Source organism: Pinus tabuliformis, chromosome 6, assembly GCF_031772625.1.
Source record: "Pinus tabuliformis cultivar Carrire ecotype Pingquan chromosome 6, CPIR1, whole genome shotgun sequence".
Taxonomy (NCBI): Eukaryota; Viridiplantae; Streptophyta; class Pinopsida; order Pinales; family Pinaceae; genus Pinus; species Pinus tabuliformis.
In genome coordinates, this window is record NC_142292.1 from 1,188,004,381 (window position 1) to 1,188,025,631 (window position 21,251).

At 36.0% G+C, this 21,251-nt stretch overlaps 1 pseudogene; it reads right to left on the reverse strand.

Moving 5' to 3' along the window:
- Positions 1-6,231: 6,231 nt before the first annotated feature.
- On the reverse strand, positions 6,232-7,056 carry LOC149262999 (uncharacterized; annotated as a pseudogene).
- Positions 7,057-21,251: the final 14,195 nt, after the last annotated feature.

Genomic DNA, 21,251 nt, shown 5'->3' on the forward strand with positions numbered 1-21,251 from the left:
AAGAGAAAACCAATACATGGGGATGCTTTTCCAAAGATGATTTAATCAAGTCATTATGCCACCAATTGAAAGCCATCTATAGCACCAGTTGTTAACTTTGCCTTCAATCTTCTTTATTAACCAATTCCAATCCTCCACATGATAGTATTTTGGCTTGAGAAAAAAGTCCAAGTATAGAAGACAATGGTCCCAGGGAGTCATCTTATATGGTAGCATTAATTCAACATTCTAGATAGTCTACTTAGGGAAATTATTATAAAAGAAGGTGGGCTTATGTTGACTAATCAACATGCCTAAGGATGAACAATAGACTAAGAAAATGCTTCTAAATATTTTCCACTCATATTTGGAGCCATCACCCTAAATAAGGATATCATTGAAAAACAAAAAGTGAGTAGTTTTCCTTGAGAAAAAAATTCCAAGTGTAGAAAACCATGATCCCATGGAGTCATCTTATATGGTAGCATTGATTCAATATTCTGGATAGCCTGCATAGGGACATTATCATAAAATAAAGCAAGCTTATGTTGACTGATCAACATGCCCGAGGTTACTATAGACTAAGAAAATGCTTCTAAATATTTTCCACCCATCTTTGGATCCATCACTCAGAATAAGGATATCATCGTAAAACAAAAGAACCTAGGAAGATGTTGAATGAATTGAAGTTGATTATGGATTAGAAAATCACCAAGATCCATAAAAATATCATAAAAGTGAGTCCTTGCTAATTTTTCCAGATCCTATTGAGAGGCATAGGAATTGCCCTTAGCATCCACAATGCCCCATATGGCGTTCTTATTCTTCCCGTAGGAGGAAAACTTATGGAAACATAGTGTATTATGGTCACCCTCCTTTATCCAGATTTCCCTACTTTTGAGTCTCCAAAGTTCCTCCTCCGATCTGAGTAGAATTGCTTTCCTTTTAGCTAAGAAGTACATCCCTTTTTTTCATAAGATCTGGGAACCCTGTATGAATAAAATCATTTTGACATAAGTATAGTTTAGATTCAATATATTCCAAACCTTGGTGTTGCTCATGGATAAGATTTCGAGACCAGGCTTTCACATGGAATTTTAAATTTTTCATTTTATTGGTCCATGAATCCATAACAGATAAGGAAGGATCCACCATATAATTATTCCAACATTCATACACAAGGGATACAAAGGACTGCTCATTGAGCCAAGTTCTGTTAAATTTGAAGGGATACTTTGAAGAGGATTTATTAAAATCCAACTGCAATAAAATAGGATAATGATCAGAAATGACTTCCTGGAAGATCCAGGATCAATGTTTTCCCACTTTTGATATCAAAGGATCAACTACTAGGAATATATCAATACACTTTGCCACTCCCTTAGTCCTTGGTCTTCGATTTTTCCAAGTCAATCAAAGAGGAGACAAACATATGTCGATAAGTTGAGACTCATAGATAATCCTAGAGATCACTTGTGCAAAAGGATCAAGTAAAGCATTCTCACCCCAGATTTCTCAGACAAAGGAGGAACAATTTAGGTCTCCAACAAGGATAAGGGAGTGTTCTAGTAAAATTAGATCTTTATATAAGTCCTTATGTTTCCTTCCCCTTTTGAACTCTTCCAAGTGGGTCACCTCCATGTATGTTTCCTTGCCTACTTAGGACCAACATTGAAAACCCATGATTCAAACTTCTTCAAATATCAAATTAATTAGGCCTCATACCTCTTCTTGACGCCTTCACTGGGGCATATTTCTTTAGAGAGACTTTTGAGGATTTCCCATCATAGTTTGCAGGTTGGTCTCATAGGACTTGTTACCCCACTTTCTATATAGTATATGGGTTTTTAGAGGATATTTTTAAATTTTGATTGTCATCTCAATGCCTGTGATTCTTGTTACATTGATCACTTTGCAAATGAGATATATGGATCTATATGTAATTCAAGGATGTATCATTGATTTGATGACACCTTGCCTTGGCCATATAGGACACTAGGTGTAGGAAGGGGTTGCTTTAGTTACACGTTTAGATTGATATGTATGATCCATGTGTATATGATATCTCCAATGCATATTATTTTTATTTTTATCACTTAAAAACTATATTCTAACTCTTGATGCTTTGGCTAAAGGTTCTAAGCTAAGTTTTTATGTAGTGTTTCTCGCTAGTGACTCTTCATTAATAACATAACATAGTACCATCCTTAATTCAAGGAGATCATAATGATATATATATATATATATATATATATATATATATATATATATATATATATATATATATATATATATATATATATTCGTGAGTAGGTTGATCCTAGGCTAGGGATAGCCCTTTTATTGGTTATAAGAAGATCAATTTACCCATAATGGAATTTTATTCACTAGGATTGTGTGAGGCTCGATCAAGCCTACACTAGTACATATGGGCAGAAAATTGAATGTTGTACTCTGACAATGTGACCCTACTGCCATATTTTACTTTCATTTTTTGTACTTTTAAAAAAAAATCCCAACTTTTATTGGATATTCAAAGAACACAATTATCAGCATATATTCAATGATACTTTAGTTGGATATCTAATGATAATTGAATGTTTTTTGGAGATCTGACGAACATTGAATTGTCATTGAATATCTAATGTTTGGCCATTGTACCATCCTCCACCTTTCTTTCCTCATAAAATATATGTTTTCATCTAATCAATATGAAATCTTATGGGGTATAGGTGAAGATGTAACTATCAAGAATCAAGGAGAGGTTTCAACTATCCCCTAATAAGATAAAGTGTTTCCTAGAACGATGGCATAAAAAAGGAAGAGATTATTGAAAAGAATGCAAATCCAAATTCACCAAAAGTGGACTCAACTCAAATTTAACCTAAGGATCAAGAAAAAACTTGAGATGAAGTAGCAAGTGTTATGAATTAGAAAATCCATTTGGACAAGGAAGCATATCAAAGCTTGAGAAATTCCTTCAATGCATAAGGTTCATTCACTTGAATCTTTTGAATCCATTTCTCATGTTGAATCTTTGAAAAAGGTTCCTCATTCTCTCTCCCCTTCACTTCCAAAGGAAAATGAATTTGGAGATATAAGAAAGAGAGAAATAAAAATAATTTCTTTGGGATATGAGACCTCTCTGGACTAACTATTCAAGAAAAATCTTTGAGAAAAATATTTTGTTCATGTTACCCTTGATGTTGGGGTTTTGATTCAATGATTATGGGACTTTCAAATTCAATTCTTTAAAGTATACTTTATGAAAGTTGGAGATTTTAAGTGGGAAGAGAGGTTGTTTGTATGAAATTATTTTAAAAGGTTGCACCAGAGGGTCAAGGTTTCTCTTTTTGTTCTATGATAAATGGTGACTAAAATTCCATTAAAGATGTTGCCTCATTTAGGGATGGAAGGAACCTTGGGGGGGCAATTAAGGGCCCAAGTATCTCAATGTAAGAGACTTATGGGGAGGGATTTGCAAAAGAGTTGGGGATGTTGCTATGAGAGAAGAATCTTATCAAGGTGAGTGAGAGGGAGAGGGAATTGAATCTCTATTATAGTGGAAGTGAACCTCCTAGTGTTCAAGGCTCTCTGACTATTGTTGGTGGTTTTTTTGGTAATGTTTTACGGCTGAGTGTTGATATGAGGGTCGATAGTGGTTTTCCATCAGAGGATGATCTCAGATATAATCCAACATATTTGGATTACTATCACTCCCATGTTAATCTCAATTTGAGGATGCTGCCACCACCTCTTTCACGAGAGGACTGGAAACTTGTGAAATGTTTTCAAGTTGTGCCTAGACATGGTGGCATTCATGACTTGAGGAAATCGAAGCCATTTGTTGATGGAAACAACAATATGATTATAGAAGGTTCAAAACTTTAATACCAATTGAGGGTTGATGCATACATAAAATCCAACTCTAAACAACTATCAGTCTATGTTAAATACTCAATTATTTGGAAGAGAAGGAGCTCCATTCTTTTAGCAATGTAATTGTTTCGTTATTGAGCAAAGCATCTAGAAGTGAAATTTAAAAACAGAATAGACGAGGAATAAGATTTTGTAGTAGCCATTTAGGCCACAATATTAAAATAAACTCCATAGTGAGTGTCCCTTTCTTTATATTTTCATTTTATAATTGAGAAAAGAGAGCAGAGCATAGCCCTCACCTTCCAATTGGGTTTTCTCTCGTATTGGGTTTCTTATGATACATATTGTGTTCATTTGTTTGCTCTTTCATTTTCCTATTGTAGTTGTTTTCATAAATTCAAGCACCAAGCTAGTAATAATATGACCAACGTAATAAACTACATTAAAATATTTCATAATATTTGCAAGGCTTATCATGTTGAATTGTTTGAGTGTAATATCCATGGCACTTTACATATCACTTCGTAACTATGATTTGCTTCAACCTTGAATTGTTTGAAGTAGTCAAGTATTAAATGATTTATTAAATCTAAAATAATATCATGGGGGAGATTGTAAAGCTTGTTTTACAATATCCCAAATGGAGTTTTGAAACCAAGTTAGCTTGCTTTTTTGTAGGGGCATTTTGATGCTTCAAGGCATGGTAAAATTATAACTTATCGAAGTCGTGCATTTCGTGAAGGATTTGACATACTAGACCAACGAAAATAGGCCCTGTATAGATGAATTCATTTATCATTATGTTTAGAATGATCACATAATCCCCCATAATTGTTTCCACATGATTACTTGAGGAATAAAAAAAAAAAAAAAAATTAAAAACACTCACATTTTAGCTTCATTATGAATAGTGATCCCAACATCTCAACTATATTTTGATTTTTTATTTCTCTTAAAATCTATGATGAATCCTCTTACATTTCCACCTTGGAAGATGGAATTATCAAGACACTATTTTAATTTAGTTAGAATGATAGAGTTCTTCTTACGCAGAGTTATTACCCGCATTAAATTTTATTCCCTTATTGACAATACACATCATTATTAAAATATTATTTAAATTTTATTATCGAATAAGGTATTGTGCCTTAGAAACACATGTTACATCTTACTTATAACATTATAACATTGCTCTTTCCATCATTATTTAATTTTTTTTCCTTAAGCTAAGGGAGAATCAACTTTGTCGTAACCATTATCAATCTTTGTTAAAAATCTCAAAATGAATACTACAAATATCAAAACCCTCAAATTAACCACCCAAGGAAGCACTCAACATCCCTCATTGATTGGACCACAGAAGTATCCTTGCAATTCTTTTCAATAGATTTTCCCACTCGAGATAAAATTGTGACACACATTGCATGGCATTGTAATTAATTGTGTTCATCAGCCATAAATTTATCCATCAAATAGGTTGTAAACTCTAACGGTGCTACTTGGCGGAAATTGCTGAAGTGAAAAATTGAAGAGAATAATCATATCCTCCATTTCAAACCCAGTGGAGCACTAGATGGATGGATATTTTTCATGGCAGAACGCATTGTGATCCATTTTTTATCAACACAAAGACTTTGTCATGCTCTCGAGGGACTGTTGAATCGTTTAATCTGGCGTTGGACCGGTAATTTCCCAATCTTTAAAAGTTTTATTTTGCAACTCGTTAAATATTTTGGACCGGTTTTTATTTTGCTCTCTAGTTTCATTGAAATATCTTTAGAGTTGCAGTAACTTTGACATGTACGTCATTGGTTTCATTTGAAATATGACATCCAAGGTTTACAAGGGTTTAGTTTGTATAGTGTTACGCACTTTATTCAAAACGGTGGCTTTGGTTCTTCTTTTCCATTTTATGGTTAATTTTTGAAAGGATCTTTGTTCACAACTCATCAACACAAATTGATTTCCTTCCTTCAGAGCTAAGTAAAGACCTTATTTTGCAGTTTATATTGGTTTTTGTTAGCTACCAAGGTAAATAGAGGCTTAACATGTTGTGAGGATGGAATTGGATTAAAAGTCAAACAATTTGCTGAGAAATATAGTTAAATTGTATAGTTCAAGTTAACTGCTTTAAAATCAAGGTGTTTTTTGGTTTAATTTTTGTTTGGTTAGTTGTATGTATTTGACGCTGAAATTAGACTTAAATCGAGGGACTTTGTGAAGATAGCTTAAATGTTGTATTGAGCTAATAAAACCCAAAATGAATGTCTTCTTGTTGAACATATTCTAAACTTAGAACTACAAAGGGTCTCCAAAATGAGGTAAAACTTTTGTTGAACAGAGGCTCTAATTGTAGAAAGGAGCTATAGGGTTTTACTGAAGGGAGGTTGAAATTAAAGCAAGTTGTCTCACAAGATTAAAATTAAACCATTTTTTAATTTTTGTTTCCCTATTAAGTCTTCCTTCAACAAGTGCTACAAGTAACCATTTCTTAGGTTGTACATCCACACTGTATGAAAGCTAGGTTTGAAAGTCCTTTTGGATTGAAAATTTTTGGTTTCCTGTACTCCCCTCAAATTGTTCTATACCCCATTTCCCTTCAAAGACATGAAACTCACCTTTGACCATCTTGAAATCAATATCACGTTGAATCCCAATTGGAAGAATCTCAAGCTCATTCTCATAGACATCCACTATGCCTTTGACTTTGAATTTTAAACCAAATTCGAAGTTTTTCTCACCAATCTGCAAAAGCATAGCACCATTCTCTCTTCGTTTCAGCAATTGGCTGATAGCAAGCCTTAGTATGAAGTCATCCAATCTCTCATAGTCTGTCAACACATTCCAAACTGCATCAAGGAGAGATTCCACATTGATTGTTGTAGTTTTTCTCCTCGAATTTTTCCCAGATTTGTTAATCTTCAAATCAACGATATCCTCCACATTGTCAATCTCTTCCTTTCTCTCTTCATTGTTATCATCTGCATCAATTGTGCCATTTTCAACTGCCCTACACATTGTGATTCATTTTCTACCATGGGTGAATTTGATGGGAAAAAAATGGACTCCCTTGGGTACTTGAAATACTTGGAAGTGTATCAGATTAGCATGGGAAATTGTTATTATGAGATGGGGTGATTTTGATGGCAAGAATTGTAATGGGCATTGTACTTTCAGCATGTATGTGGAGCACTCCATGGAATTATTACTTACATGACCCGGAGCTTTCGTAATCATGGAATATTAATAGAAAAAGTAGCAGTTGAATCACATATTACATGTGGCTCCTAACTTAGGTCATCATCCTCCATGCCTTTGCATTTTACTGTCGTTTTTTCAAAAACATTAATATCAGTGCCTCATTAAACTTCTCCTCCTACGTTGTTCCTTAATAACCTTTTGACATTAATCATCTCTTTTCCAAGATGGTGACCTAGGTCATATTAATCCAAGCACTGAAATTTCCCATTTTATGTGGAAAATCTCACTTTGGAGGAATTGAAATTTCATATTCTATTCTATTGCTAGGGAATATTCAACATTTTAAATACAAAAGGATAGCATACAAAGGTCAACAACAAAAATTGCAGTTAACAACATATTAAACACTAGTTCAAGTTTGTTCATCATCCTTCATGCATTTGAATTTTCCTAATGTATTCTAAAACCCATTAATGTCAGTGCTTCACTTAACTATTCCTCACACATTGTTTTGGTTTTCCATTAATCTATTCATCACCTCTCTACCAACCAACTCAGAAATTTGTAAAATAATGCAATGTTCCACCAAGTTTCGTGGACGAGGAGGCAAGTGAGCAGGGATACACAAGAGTGGTCTATGCAAAAGCTCCCCACAAATTTTTAGGAAACGTGGGGGGATGCCGGGCTCTTAAAAACTTATAAATATAAAATATAAATCAAGGAATCATATAATTGAAACAAATTTAAAACAAAAAGCATGATCATTGATATCATTATCATATAAATTATAATCATACATCATACATGTAATTTTGTAACTGTACAGTGTAACTACTAGTCTACTAACTTACTAACAATGCACAATGAAAATAAATTATAAAATTATAAATGTTTAAAGTTTCAAACTTTAAACTTTAAACCATATTGATGTTCCACTTCCAACTATGAACATTGAATATTGAATAATATAAAAGTCAAGTCTGATACATTAGCAACAACGTTCAGTTCAATGAAGGAGTAGACAGAAGGTTGCTTGGTGATGGCGGCACTGTTCAATTCAACGAAGGAGCAAACAAAAAATGAAATGTGAAATGAACATAATGTAAACCCTAAGTTCCCAGTCAGTCAACAAATATAAAAAATTACGATTTTTTTGTTTCATAAAAAAAAAAAAAAATGATTTTTTTCTAGGGAAACGACCCCTAGGACCCCTTAAAACCCCTTTCTGCTAGGGAATGACCCCTTTCAAGTTTCCTTGCATACCCTGTTTTTTGGGAGCATGGGGAAACGTCCCCCTCTCATCCCCAAATCCCCGGAGCGCAAGAGAGCTAGGAAACTCGACCCCCTGGTGGGGGGACGCGACCCTGTGGAACACTGAAATAATGTAGTCTTCTCCATTCAATATTATAGCATCCAAATTATGCCAACATCCATGTCAATAACAAAAGTACTAGTTAATAACATTTAATATACCACTCCTAAATCAATTCATCGTCCTCCATGTATTTATATATTCCTATTGTATTTTCAAACCCACTAATATCAGTATTTCACTGAACTTTTCCACCTAGCACATTGTTTAGTCATTACCTTCTATCAGAGTTTCCTATATTTCCATTAATAGTCTCTTGTCCAAACACCATTTGAAAACCAGCTATGCAGTTAAAACAATTAAATTTAATGGAAAAATACCTTAAAAATGCATGGGATTGAAATATAGTCTTAAAAACTGGAATTGGGCTTTGAACTGGCCAGCTATCTAACTGGGTTTCAAACTGGAACCAAAATCAAAGCCGAATCAATGAATTGGATTTGGAAAACATACACAAAATAATTAGTTTTTAGTGAAAAATCACTTTAAGATTTAATATGGAAAAACATTGGTCCTTGTGGCTGTCATGAAGGAAAACTCAGACCACTTGTATGCATTCCAAACATAGTTATTTTGGATTCGAATTGGGTGTAATATTTCCAGGAAGCCTGAATACGGTATACCCCACTACTAAATTTTCAGAATATAGACACGTAAATATACAAATAACGCATGTCTAAATTGTGTCATTAATTTCCTTGTTGTTGTGAGTCAATTACATTAAAATATGCCTTGGTTTCAACAAATAAATGACACCTTTTCAAGTGCATGTACCAAAAACAGCTGGTTGTATAATTTCTTGTGTAAACAAAGATAGCAACCCGAATCTAAAGCCCTGAGACCAACATAAAATTACAGACATGAATGTTGTTATGTAGATGAAAAATAATTATTTTAAACATTTTGTCAAACAATTTTCATTTGAACACATAAAAGCTTCAGAGTTATAAATTTCGAGTCATAATTGAGAGAGGATTGTGATTTCTAGGCATTAATAAAACTTCACAACTGTTTACTATGCATCTATAGCCATCATCAAAAGAATAAACCTAAGTCTGTTGTGCATGTACAAGAAAATTTATTCAAAAAATTCTTAGAAATTTAAGTCTCATGTCCAGATGGTTAGGGCGAGTTTGTATTGGTTAGGTACCAGTCTGGTCAACAGGCTAGTTCAATACCATGCCCAGTCCAACAGGCCAATTTGACTTGTTTCAATTTAGACGAGGCCTACATCTAAAAAACATTCAAACAATTTAATTACTTTCTGATGTTGAATAATAAGACCCTAGTGCATGTTTACACTCTAACAAACCACTAGAAAACCTACATGATAAAGATAGGTTAAACACATAGGGGGTCTATAAAAAATTCTCCAAACTGAAGCTAAATTACTAGCACTTACATTGTTTGAGATTGAGAAAGGGAAGCAAAAACATAGACTCAAATTTCAAATTGTAAACAATGAAAAAACATGGAAAGTCTTACTTGTATTGTCATTTAAGTTATCACTAAACAACCTCTTCCAATCTCTTAAGAATGCACTCAAGTTTTTCCAAGACTCTTACTTGTATTGTCTCTCAACATGGTTCTCAAAGGTAGAGAGTACAATACTTATATGGACATATGCATGGGTGATGAAATTTCTTGAAATAAATAAATTTAGATAACAATGGTATGTTCTATGCTCAAGAGCAATTTTACTTCAATTTTATTATTAGCGCAATATCAATTTCCAGATTAGAAATCACATCAGCATGATAGTAAAATGCAGATAGAACATAAATAAAACACTAAAAGACAAACCAAGACAAGAGGACACTAGATATGGCGCTAGCCAGGGACAAACCCAAATGTGGGGAAACCTTTTGATCAATTCTTCTTATTATTCTTCAAAAGTTAAGTAGAGAGGTGGAGTACAATATGTAATATTCACTTGCCCAATCAAAGTGAAATCTATCCAGTCAAACAACAGCCACAGACAGCCCTAACCAGAAAGTCAATGTTGGTCAATAGGGTGGAATTTGATCTCCAAAACAACTCGGTCAAACCCAGTCAACTCGGCCTTCAACAGTAATCCGAATCAACCCAAAAAAATTCTAAAAAACTCAGTCAAACTTGGTCAACACAGGTCAATGCTGCAGTCAAACCCTTCTACAGTCAATGTTGGTCAAACAATAAGGATTGCCTCGATTTTTGTGCCCAAAAATGTGGTCTGCCCAAACATAATTTTCCCAAAAAAAATGCAGTCAAACAAGTCAACGTTGGTTGGTTAATGCTTGGTCAAACCGTTCTTGCAACTCGTTCAATGGCTAGAACAAAAAAGTACAGTCACCTTCTTTGCACATGTGGAGAGAGAGTTGCCCAGAAATTTGTACCCAATCAGATGAGGAGAGAGAGATGTGTGAATATGAGAGTGAGAAAATAAGGAAGAGGCTCCTTCTATTTATATGCAATGTTGAGGATGAATAGACATGACTGTTGGGCTTCTAAGCCTACATTAGTTTGTTGGACGACCTTGATAATTTGTCCATAATATAAATAAATTCATAATTCCATTTGTACATGTCAAAATGAGATGATCTTTAGATCAATCCTACACCTTTCAGAGAGAGGAATCCAATAAAAATATTAGCTGCATCATATGAGTTGTCCAAAGTCGTGGAGTTTGGCCTTAGCTGCCAAATTTAACACTCCCTCTCAACTAGGAATAAGTACACCTGCCAAACCATCTAAAAATCAGTACCATCCCTACTCTGCTCTGCTCTGCTCTGCTGAACCATGAAGAAATAATGAAGAAGAAGTGATCAAGAATGTGTCATACCATTCTCCACTGACCTGAAGTCAATCTCCAATAATCGAGAGTGTATCATACTACTCTCCACTGACCCGAAGTCAGCCTCCATGATCCCAGATCAATATCACACATCCTAGCATATGTAGTACAGTAGTACATAATGCATCCATCGATATTACTATGGTCACTATCCTCATTTCCCTACTCATTGGCCAGACGAGAGGTACTTTCCATGAGACTTAGATTTCATGGGTAGGATGTACCTGTAGGAGAAAGTGAACCACACATCCTGCTCATATTCCATAGGAAAAGGTGAACCATTCATCCTGCTCATATTCCATAAGAAAAGGTGAACCACTCATCCTATGCATATCTCAACATGGGATATCACAGGGGAAGGTGAACCACTCACCCTGTGCATCGCACACCACTAGGGGAAGGTCAACCACTCACCCTATGGTTGTTCATCGCTCCAAGAAGTACCCCAAGCCCCCCAGAGCTACAAGAGATCAACATCCATCTCATGCAGGACCCTCATAAGAGGGTCTCTCCACGACTCCAAGTCGTTCACAGAAGGTTGAGAATTTTACCTTCCCTAGGGTCTTCGTAAGAATATTTGTGATTTTATCATCAATCCAATGTGACAGAGCCTTATTTCTCCCCATTGTACCATATCTCAGATAAAGTGGTACCTTATATCAATATGCTTGGAGTGGTCATGAAACACGGGATTCTCATAAAGACATACCCCACTTTGGTTGTCACAATAGATCACGGCAATATCCATCACATGTTCAAACGACTCACTAAAGAGCTTCCTCAACTAAACAGCTTCACAGGAGGCCATACTAGCAGTAATGTATTCAGCCTCATTGGTGCTCAAGGCAACTGACTTCTGATTCCTACTCATCCAGGATATTGAAGCAGAACCTAGAGAGAAGCAACATCCATATGTGCTTTTACTATCCACCACACTACCAGCCTAGTCAGCATCAGAATAACCATGGAGCCTTACATTCTCGATAGTCTATCTCAGTCCATAGGTGATTGTGCCCCGAAGATATCTCAAGAGATTCTTAGCAACAATCCAGTGTATGTGATGAGGCTCGACCATAAACTGACTCAATGTGTTCACTGCAAAACATATGTATGGACGAGAGTTCACCAAGAACATCAAGGTCCCTACGAGTTGACGATACTCAAAAGTCCTAAATCAGGCCTAGCAGCACTTCCGCATAACTTCTTGAAGTTAAGTTCCATCGGAGTAGTCACGAACTTGCAGTCCACCATCCCAAATATTTCAAGTAGCTTCACGATGTATTTTCCTTGAGAAAGGAAAATCTCACCTGGCTTTTGCCAAACTTCCAACCTAGGAAGTAATGCATCAATCCTAGGTCCTTCATTTCAAACTCAAAAGCCAACTCCCTCTTACATTGATGAATAAGAGGGTATGCATCAGTTAGAAAGAGATCGTCCACATAAAGTACCAAGATGAGAGTTTTATCATTCTCAACCTTAAAATAAAGGTTCAGATCAACTTCACTTCTAGTAAATCACAGCTTCATTAGATAGTTTTCGATCCTCTCATACCAAGCTTGGGGAGCTTGCTTCAACTCATAGAGGGCTTTCTTCAACTTGCATACATGTGTCTGACGATCTTGAACTTTGAACCCCTCAATTTATTCTATATAGACTTCTTCCTTAATTGAACCATGTAAGAAGGTGGTCTTGACATCCATCTAATGTAGATTCCATCCTTGCAAGGTAGCGAGGGCTATAATCAAACGGATGGTGGTATATCAGAAAACAGGTGCAAATATATCATCGTAGTCCACACCTTCCTTTTGAGAGAAGCCTTGAGCAACAAATCTAGCCTTAAACTTTTCATCACTTCAATCAACTCCATGCTTGATCTTGTAGATACATTTAAAGGTGACAACAGATTTGTCCTTGGGTATAGGGACCACATCCCAAACATCATTCTTCATAATCGACTCATACTCTTCATTCATAGCATCCTTCCAAACTTGGTGCTTCGCAGCTTCTTTGAATGTGCAAGGCTCAGATTGAACAATGGTGCTCATGACAATTAAGTACCCTTGGTACTTATTCAACTTCTTACTTTTATGAAATGTCCTCCTTGGTGCAACAGGTCTCTCAACATCTTCGAGAGTTACCCTAAGCCATGAGGGTCTCCATTTTGAGGAGGAGGGTTCATGAGGGGGTGGATCAATGGAATCCATTGGTCCTTTAGCATCGGACATCGGCTCATCTTGCAGTTCTCCCTGCTTTCTTGAATCTTCTTCTTTGTCCTTCCTTGGAATAGGAAGGTTACTAATCTTCCCAAGGGCAACATCCTCATCGAAGGTGACATCATGACTTATCTCCACTTCTCTTTGACTAGGCACATAGATTCTATATGCCTTAAAAGTTTCACTATAGCCCACAAATGTTCCTTTCTTCCTAGAAGCATCTAATTTGCTTCTCTTTTCTTTTGGCACATGAAAATACACAGGGCTACCAAAACTTATAAAGTGAGAAACATAAGGTTTCTTACTGGTGAAAACTTCTTCGGGAGTTTTGGAGTCCAACGCTTGATGAGGGCATCTATTTTGAATGTACACGGTAGTGTTGGCAGCTTCTACCCATAATAACTTCAAAAGTCTTTGATCATGAAGCATGGCATGAGTGGCTTCTACGATAGTACGGTTCTTCCTTTCAGAAACACCATTTTTCTCAAGAGTATATGCGGTAGTAGTCTCCCTCTTAATGCCAACTTCTCTACAATAGTTATTGAACTCATTTGATTCATATTCGGTTCCATTATCGGTCCTCAATATTTTGATCTTCTTCCCTATTTGATTTTCAACAAAAGCTTTGAAAGAACGGAACCATGAGAATACTTCGTCCTTCTTCTTCAAGAAATAAATCCAAGTTTTGTGAGAGAAATCATCACAAATATAACATAATTTAAGTATCCCCCCAAAGGTTTCACGGGCATCATTCTAGATAGATTAGAATAAACCAATTGCAATATGTCGGTTGTCTTGATATCACTGGAGGGGAATGGTCCCCTTGTATGCTTTCCTTTAGCACACCCCTAACAAATACCTTCATGTTCTACTTTAAATTCAGGCATACCTGTCACCATGTTCCTCACATCAGATAGATCCTTATAATGTGGATGGGAAAACCTCTACTACCATAATTCAGATTGAAGAGATGTGTCGCAAGACGTAGATCCCAATGGACTTCCTCCAACTTGATACAAGCTATCAACCCTGAATCCAAGTCTAAATGCATCTTTGAAATTTTTATTCCATACACGTACCTTTCGATTGATGAATGCCACCTTGAAACCTTTTTCCTCCATTTCCAAGATAGATACCAGGTTCTTCTTTAGATCGGGTACATATAGTACTTCTTGTAGATGAATGGTGTAACCTTGATTCAATTAAAGAGTAACATTCCCAACTCCCTTGACATGATAGGTGGCATTGTCTCTAAGGATAATTTCCAAATTTGTATCATTTTCAATCAGATTTGAAAGAGCTTCCTTATACCCAGAGAAGTGCCTTGAGGCACCACTATCAATCAAATAATTTCCCAAGGTGTCTGAAGGAGAGGCAGTAGAGAGGGAAAATATAAGATAAAATTATTTTTGCTTGTTATCAACAACACTAGATTGATCATACTTGGAGTTTCTTGATGTTTTGGGAGGGTGACCATTTCCATGTTGAGTAGTGGGAGCATTCCTGTTTCCTCTATTGTTGAATATGTCATTCCTTTGATTGTTGTTGCCCCTGAAATTGTTTTTGTTGTGGCTGTAATCATCATGAGTTGTATCCCTTCTATTAGGACACTCCCTAGCATAGTGGCCAAACTTGTTGCAAATGAATCATCTTCCCTTCCTTCCATTCTTGAAACCCAATCTTCCTTGACATTGCTTCTTTGAACCTGCATTGTTCTTCTTTTTAGCATGAGCGGAGAATGCAGTAGGATCATTCCTATTTAAAGGAATATCTAGTCCCATCATCCTTGTTTCTTCTTGAGAACATCTAGTCAACAATCAAAACCTGGAATCTTGTCATTGTTAAGAATAGTAGTGTTGAACACATGACATTCACGAGGGAGTCCTCCAAAATGAGAGTGAGCTCCATGTCAGGAATAACTTCTCTAATCGAAAGAATATCATTTTTGATCTCAGTAATCCTCATGAAGTAGGATTGAATACCTTCACCTTTTCCCTTCTTTATGTCCTTCAGCTTGTTTTTTAGAAAGAGAACTTGGTTTGCATTGCTAGCTTTGAACATGCCAACCAACCTGTCATATATCTCCTTTGATGTGTTCAAATCGAAGACATAAGCAACTAAATGCTTATGAATAGAATCCTCGGTGATCTTCTTTGCTTTGACTTCACCGTTCTTGTACTTTGTCTTAGCAACAGTCGATGCATTAGAAGGAGGTTCAATAATCTTTCCCTGCACATAGTCCATAACATCTTGCTCTTCTAAAGTCAAATCAAGAGACATCTTCCATGCATGATAATCAGAATTAGCATGAAGCTTGTCATTAGATTTGAAGTAAGATGTGGAGGCCATTGACTCTTGTCCTTGTCCAACAAATCTTAGTGATTGCTCTTCTCAGTGATTGCTCTTTTCACTCTTGCTTGGACTTTGTCTCCACCTCAGCTCTGATACCATGTTAATTTTACATAACAATGGTATGTTCTATGCTTAAGAGCAATTTTACTTCAATTTTCTTATTAGCCCAATATCAATTTCTAGATTAGCAATCATATCAACATGATAATAAAATGTAGATAGAACATAAATAAAACAGCAGAAGACAAGCCAAGACAAGAGGATACAAGATATGGCGCAAACCAGGGACAAACCCCAATGTGGGGAAACCCTTTGATAAATTCTTATTATTATTATTCAAAAGTTCAATCGAGAGAAGGAGTACAATATGTAATATTCACTTGCCCAATCAAAGTGAAATTTGTCCAGTCAAACAGCAACCACAAAAATCCATAACCAAAAAGTCAACGTTGGTCAATAGGGCATATTCTGACCTCCAAAACAACTCACTCAAACCCAGTCAACTCGGCCTCCAACAGTAATCTGAATCAGCCCAAAACAGTTCCGAAAAACTCAGTCGAACTTGGTCAACATTGCAGTCAAACCCTTATGCAGTTAATGCTCGTCAAATAATATGGATTGCCTTGATTTCTATGCTCAGAAATTTGGCCTACCCAAACATATTTTCCCCAACAAAGACGCAGTCAAACAAGTCAACATTGGCTCATTAACGCTTGGCCAAACCCTTCCTACAATTCGGTCAACGACTAGAACAGAAAAGTACAGTCACCTTCTTCGTACGTGTGGAGAGAGAGTTCCTAAGAAATTCATACCCAATCATATGAGGAGAGAGAGGTGTGTGAATATGAGAGTGAAAAAATGAGGAAGAGTCTCCTATTTATATGCAACATTGAGGATGAATAGACGTGATTTTTGGGCTTCTGGGCCTACATTAGTTTGTTGGCCAACCTTGACAATTTGTCCATAACAGAAATAAATTCATAATTCCATTTGTACATGTCAGAATGAGATGATATTTAGATCAATCCTACACCTCTCGGAGAGAGGAATCCAATAAAAATATTAGTTGCATCATATGAGTTGTACAAGGTGGAGTTTGGCCCTAGTTTCCAAATTTAACAGATGCACATTCAACACCCAAAAGTAGTGGAACCCACAATGGAAAGCTTACATATATAGATTTCCTTATATGACTAGAACAAAGCAGGTTGTACAATATGGACATGACACATCCTTTTGAACATGGTATATAGGTGTAAAGGTTTTTTCACCACCAACAAAAGGCTTTCTGAAGTCAAAGTTATAATTCAGTTTTTTGGCATCCTGTAGTTGCCTCTCACATGCCTGCAAAACTTGTTGTATCTTTGTTGAATGGTTTATAGGGGTTCAATTTCCAATTGTCATCAAGAAAAGTTAGTTGTTGTACTAAATCTCCCTCCCTTATAAAAAACACCCATGGTATTCAGCAAAGCCCACCTCAAAGGGACTTTTTGAAGGTTGTTATGAATAAAATAAATTGCAAGCTCTTTCTGTTGAACAATATCATCCTTAACTTTCTTTCCCTTGACCTACTTCTGAAGAGCACAACTGCAAGCTCACATATAGCACATAGATTTCCCTTTATTATTGGCATAAAGTGTGGTATATAATATGGATGCGACACATCCTTCTGACCATGGTATATATGTGTACAAGTTGCTCCTAAAACAGCAAAAATATTTCTGAGTCATAATTCAATTCTTTTAGCATCCTGCAACTACCTTCCACATGTCTGCAGAACTTGTTGGGCCTTTGTTACATGGTTTACAAGGGGCTCATTTTCTAGTAGTTATCAAGACAAGTTAGTAGTTGTACTGAAGTTCTCTAGCAAACACTTATGGCATTCGACAAAGCCAACCTCAAATGGACTTTTTGAAGGTTGTAAAGGGTAAAATAGGCTGCAAGCTCTTGCTGTTGGACAATATGTTCCTTAACTTCCTCTCGATATCCATTTGAAGACCCATAGTACATTGTTTATTAATTCCAATCAATTTATTCACCTTCTCAACCTCCTAAATGGAATCTACATCAATAACTGGAATTGTGTGCAAGATGGTAAGAAATAACCTCAATGCTTCACTAAACTTTCCATCTGTTGTGGCTTTGTAAGCTAGTCATTTTCTCATCTAATAAATAAAGCTTCAATACCAAATCCCATGGACCTCTGACATTTGAGCTAGAAGTCTCACTCTGGCCTCCCTCTCTTGCTAAGGAGACCACAATGCAGAAACAAATGCAGGAAGATATGTATGGATTTCCACATAAAGATCCAAAAACAAAGGTTTTAACTTTTAATGGAATGAAATCCTTAATACCAAATTGTTGACTTGAGAGCTGCATCGCCATATTAATGTTACTAGCAGTTGCATTCTCACCTGTAAGAGAAGATTTTATGTGTCCAAATTTGAATTATTGGCATATGTGGTGATGGTGTAACTAATGAAATTATGAGTTTTACCTGCAACATTTACAACTTAGACATTTGTAGGTAGCTTAAAATCTTCTAGATTCTATCCTCCCTCATCATCATTGTCTCCTCTCACTTTCGTATCATCGATCACTACAACCTCGCCATTTTGTTTTGCAACTCAAGAAGTGTCAAGGTCTTAACCCTTATTGGTTGCAGCTCCTACATCCTATTCTTCATGGACTACACCCTCTACATTATCCAACCCACCCTCAAAAAGGCCTTTGGTAACCCTCAATAATGGCAAATCACCATTGTGACAAATTGAAGGAGGGGGCACAAGTGATGATTTATTTCCATGTGGTAGAGTGAGCAGATTGTCACCTAACTATTATGCACAAGCCTATCTGCAATATCTATAAGCCCATGAACTGTTGCACTCACATATGGGCTTGTGAAACTAACCCATAACATCATTTTATATTTCTGCAATCTCTAGCATCTTCAAAACCTTATCAATATTGTCCAGGACAAGATACAAAATGAAATCCTTTCAAAATTATTTAATCGTTGGTAAGCATATTCAATAATGCCAGCATTGCCTTACCAAAGGGCCTTAGTTCCAAGTGTATAACAGTGACCTTAACATGTCACACTTTTGCAGAAGCATTATCAATTTGAATATTTACACTTTGCACTACTAAGTTAAGACATGCCTTCTCATGTTTGAAAAACTAAAAAGCCAATTGTGGGAATCCCTTCAGATGTAACTAAGTAATCACTACCTGTACACAAACCAGTTCCTAATCATGCCCATAATATTGTCATACTTCATTTTTATCAGTGTCAACTTGAACATATACTCAAGCATCAATATGTATGACATGGTGTTACATGTCATTTTGTCGCATTAGACAAATGACCATCAGTCTGGATCTTTCGTTACCCATCAAAGTGTTCCAAAGCATCCCCCTGCAAGGCTAAAACCCAAACAATCCTAAAGAGAATAAAACTCCTGGATCTCAAGGCTCAAAAACCTATTTTTGGCTTCCTGCATAGTTCCCTAGTCCATTTTTGAACATATGCAGAAGAAACCATTAGAAACTGCACAAAAGTGTTCTCTGTCTAACACTGTGGCCTGCGCACATGACTTAACGCAAGTAAAAAATAAAAAGTAAAGTCTAGAAGCTTTGTTAGTTGAATATTTCCCAACTAACAACTTCGAATGGATGCCTATTCAAGCCTAATCCCTCCCATCATGGAGCTACTTCCCTCTCTTTGTGGGTCCCCTATCCCACCATTTGTGGATCTCATCAAACACAAGCTAGAGGATTGGAGAGGACTAGTGAAGGTAGGCTTATGCTGAAAAATAAGGCTAGGAGGATTTTCATCCAAGGAGAGGGTTGGAGATTGTGAGAAGAGGCTTGTAACATCAAGGCTTTGAGGTTGTAAGTTTGTTCTCCCTTTTATTTAATAAAAAGAAATTGTTCTTTCCTAATTATGTCTTTTCTGATATCATTTGTGGGATTCCTTGATCACTCACATAGGTTATGATTAGTTATTGATTCAATTTATGATATACACTAAGTTAAGTAGTTAATTTATCTTTCATTTTATATACTAGATGATTTAATCATTTGTGTGTTTATGTCTATGCAGATCTCCTTCGAAACAGCATGGAGAAGTTGTGGGAAGTGCTAGAATAGTCTCTAAGCATCAGGGGGAAGCTCATTGTCGAAGGCACTGAAAGGGACTTCAACAAGCATTTTGATAAAATGGTAAGTGATCTCTCTCATATTGTTTGTTTCAATCAATCGTAAGCTAAGGAAAGGTGGTAGTTATTTTCTTGTTTGTTACTAGATTTCTTTGAGGTCTAAGAAGAACCGTCTTGTCCGCAAAATGGATTATTCTACCTAACAAATTGGCGACTCCACTGGAGATCGTCTCACTCTCCAGCATTCTCTTTGTTTTTACCTTTGATCCTTTTGTCATAGCCCTCTCTAAGTGTTTGGAAATACTGAAAATCTAGGTTTTATGATTTATTTGACTTGTTTTTATTTTTTTCTGAAAATTTCCCGTTGTGCGCACTTTATCTTTAGGCACGGAGTGTATTTCTACACAGTTTTTCCTTTGTAACAATGTGTATGTGCACTAGATTGATCTATTGTTTGTGCACATACCTAGAATTTTTGAAAAAATCAGTTTTCTCTTCATCAAGTCCATAAATTTTTATTTTTCCTGCTTAATTACACTTGCATATACCTTCATTAAGTCTCTGTCAATTTAATTGGGTGTTTTGAATTTCCTTTTTAAGAACTTATTAATTTTATTTCTTTTGGTCATTACTTAGAGGTTGTGTTATGAAACCAGCTCACAAAAAGATAGAAAATATAGATCAACATCTTAAAAATTAGCCTCTTTGAGGGGGCAACCTCCTTTACATTACACAAATGAAAAATTCTTGGATGATTCAAATGACAAGACCTCCTTTCTATATATAGGAGTCTAAGGGTTCCCAATACAATCAAAGCCTACAAAACAATAACAATAGTGGGCTTCTATGGTGCATACTAATAACAACATGGGGACTATATGGGCATAATAATACAATAAGGGGGTTGCACTAATAACAATAAGGGGTTATGTTGGAAATAATACTGAGAGGGGGGGGTGAATCAGTATTATCACATTAATAAAACTTTTTCATTTCCATAATCAGATTCATATATGCTACTTCCACAACTTCTTATGATTAAGTTAATTGATCTTCAATGAGTGCATTAGAACATTATCAACCATATTATCAGATAACAGATGCAGTAATAGAGAATAGATCATCACACATAAGGCACACACATGAACACCATGATATAAGGTGGAAACCCAATGCGGGAGAAAAACCACCTGCTGCAAGTCATCTCAATCTTCTTAATAAGAAAATTCTTTTACAATATTTGTACTGGTGCAGTCTCATAC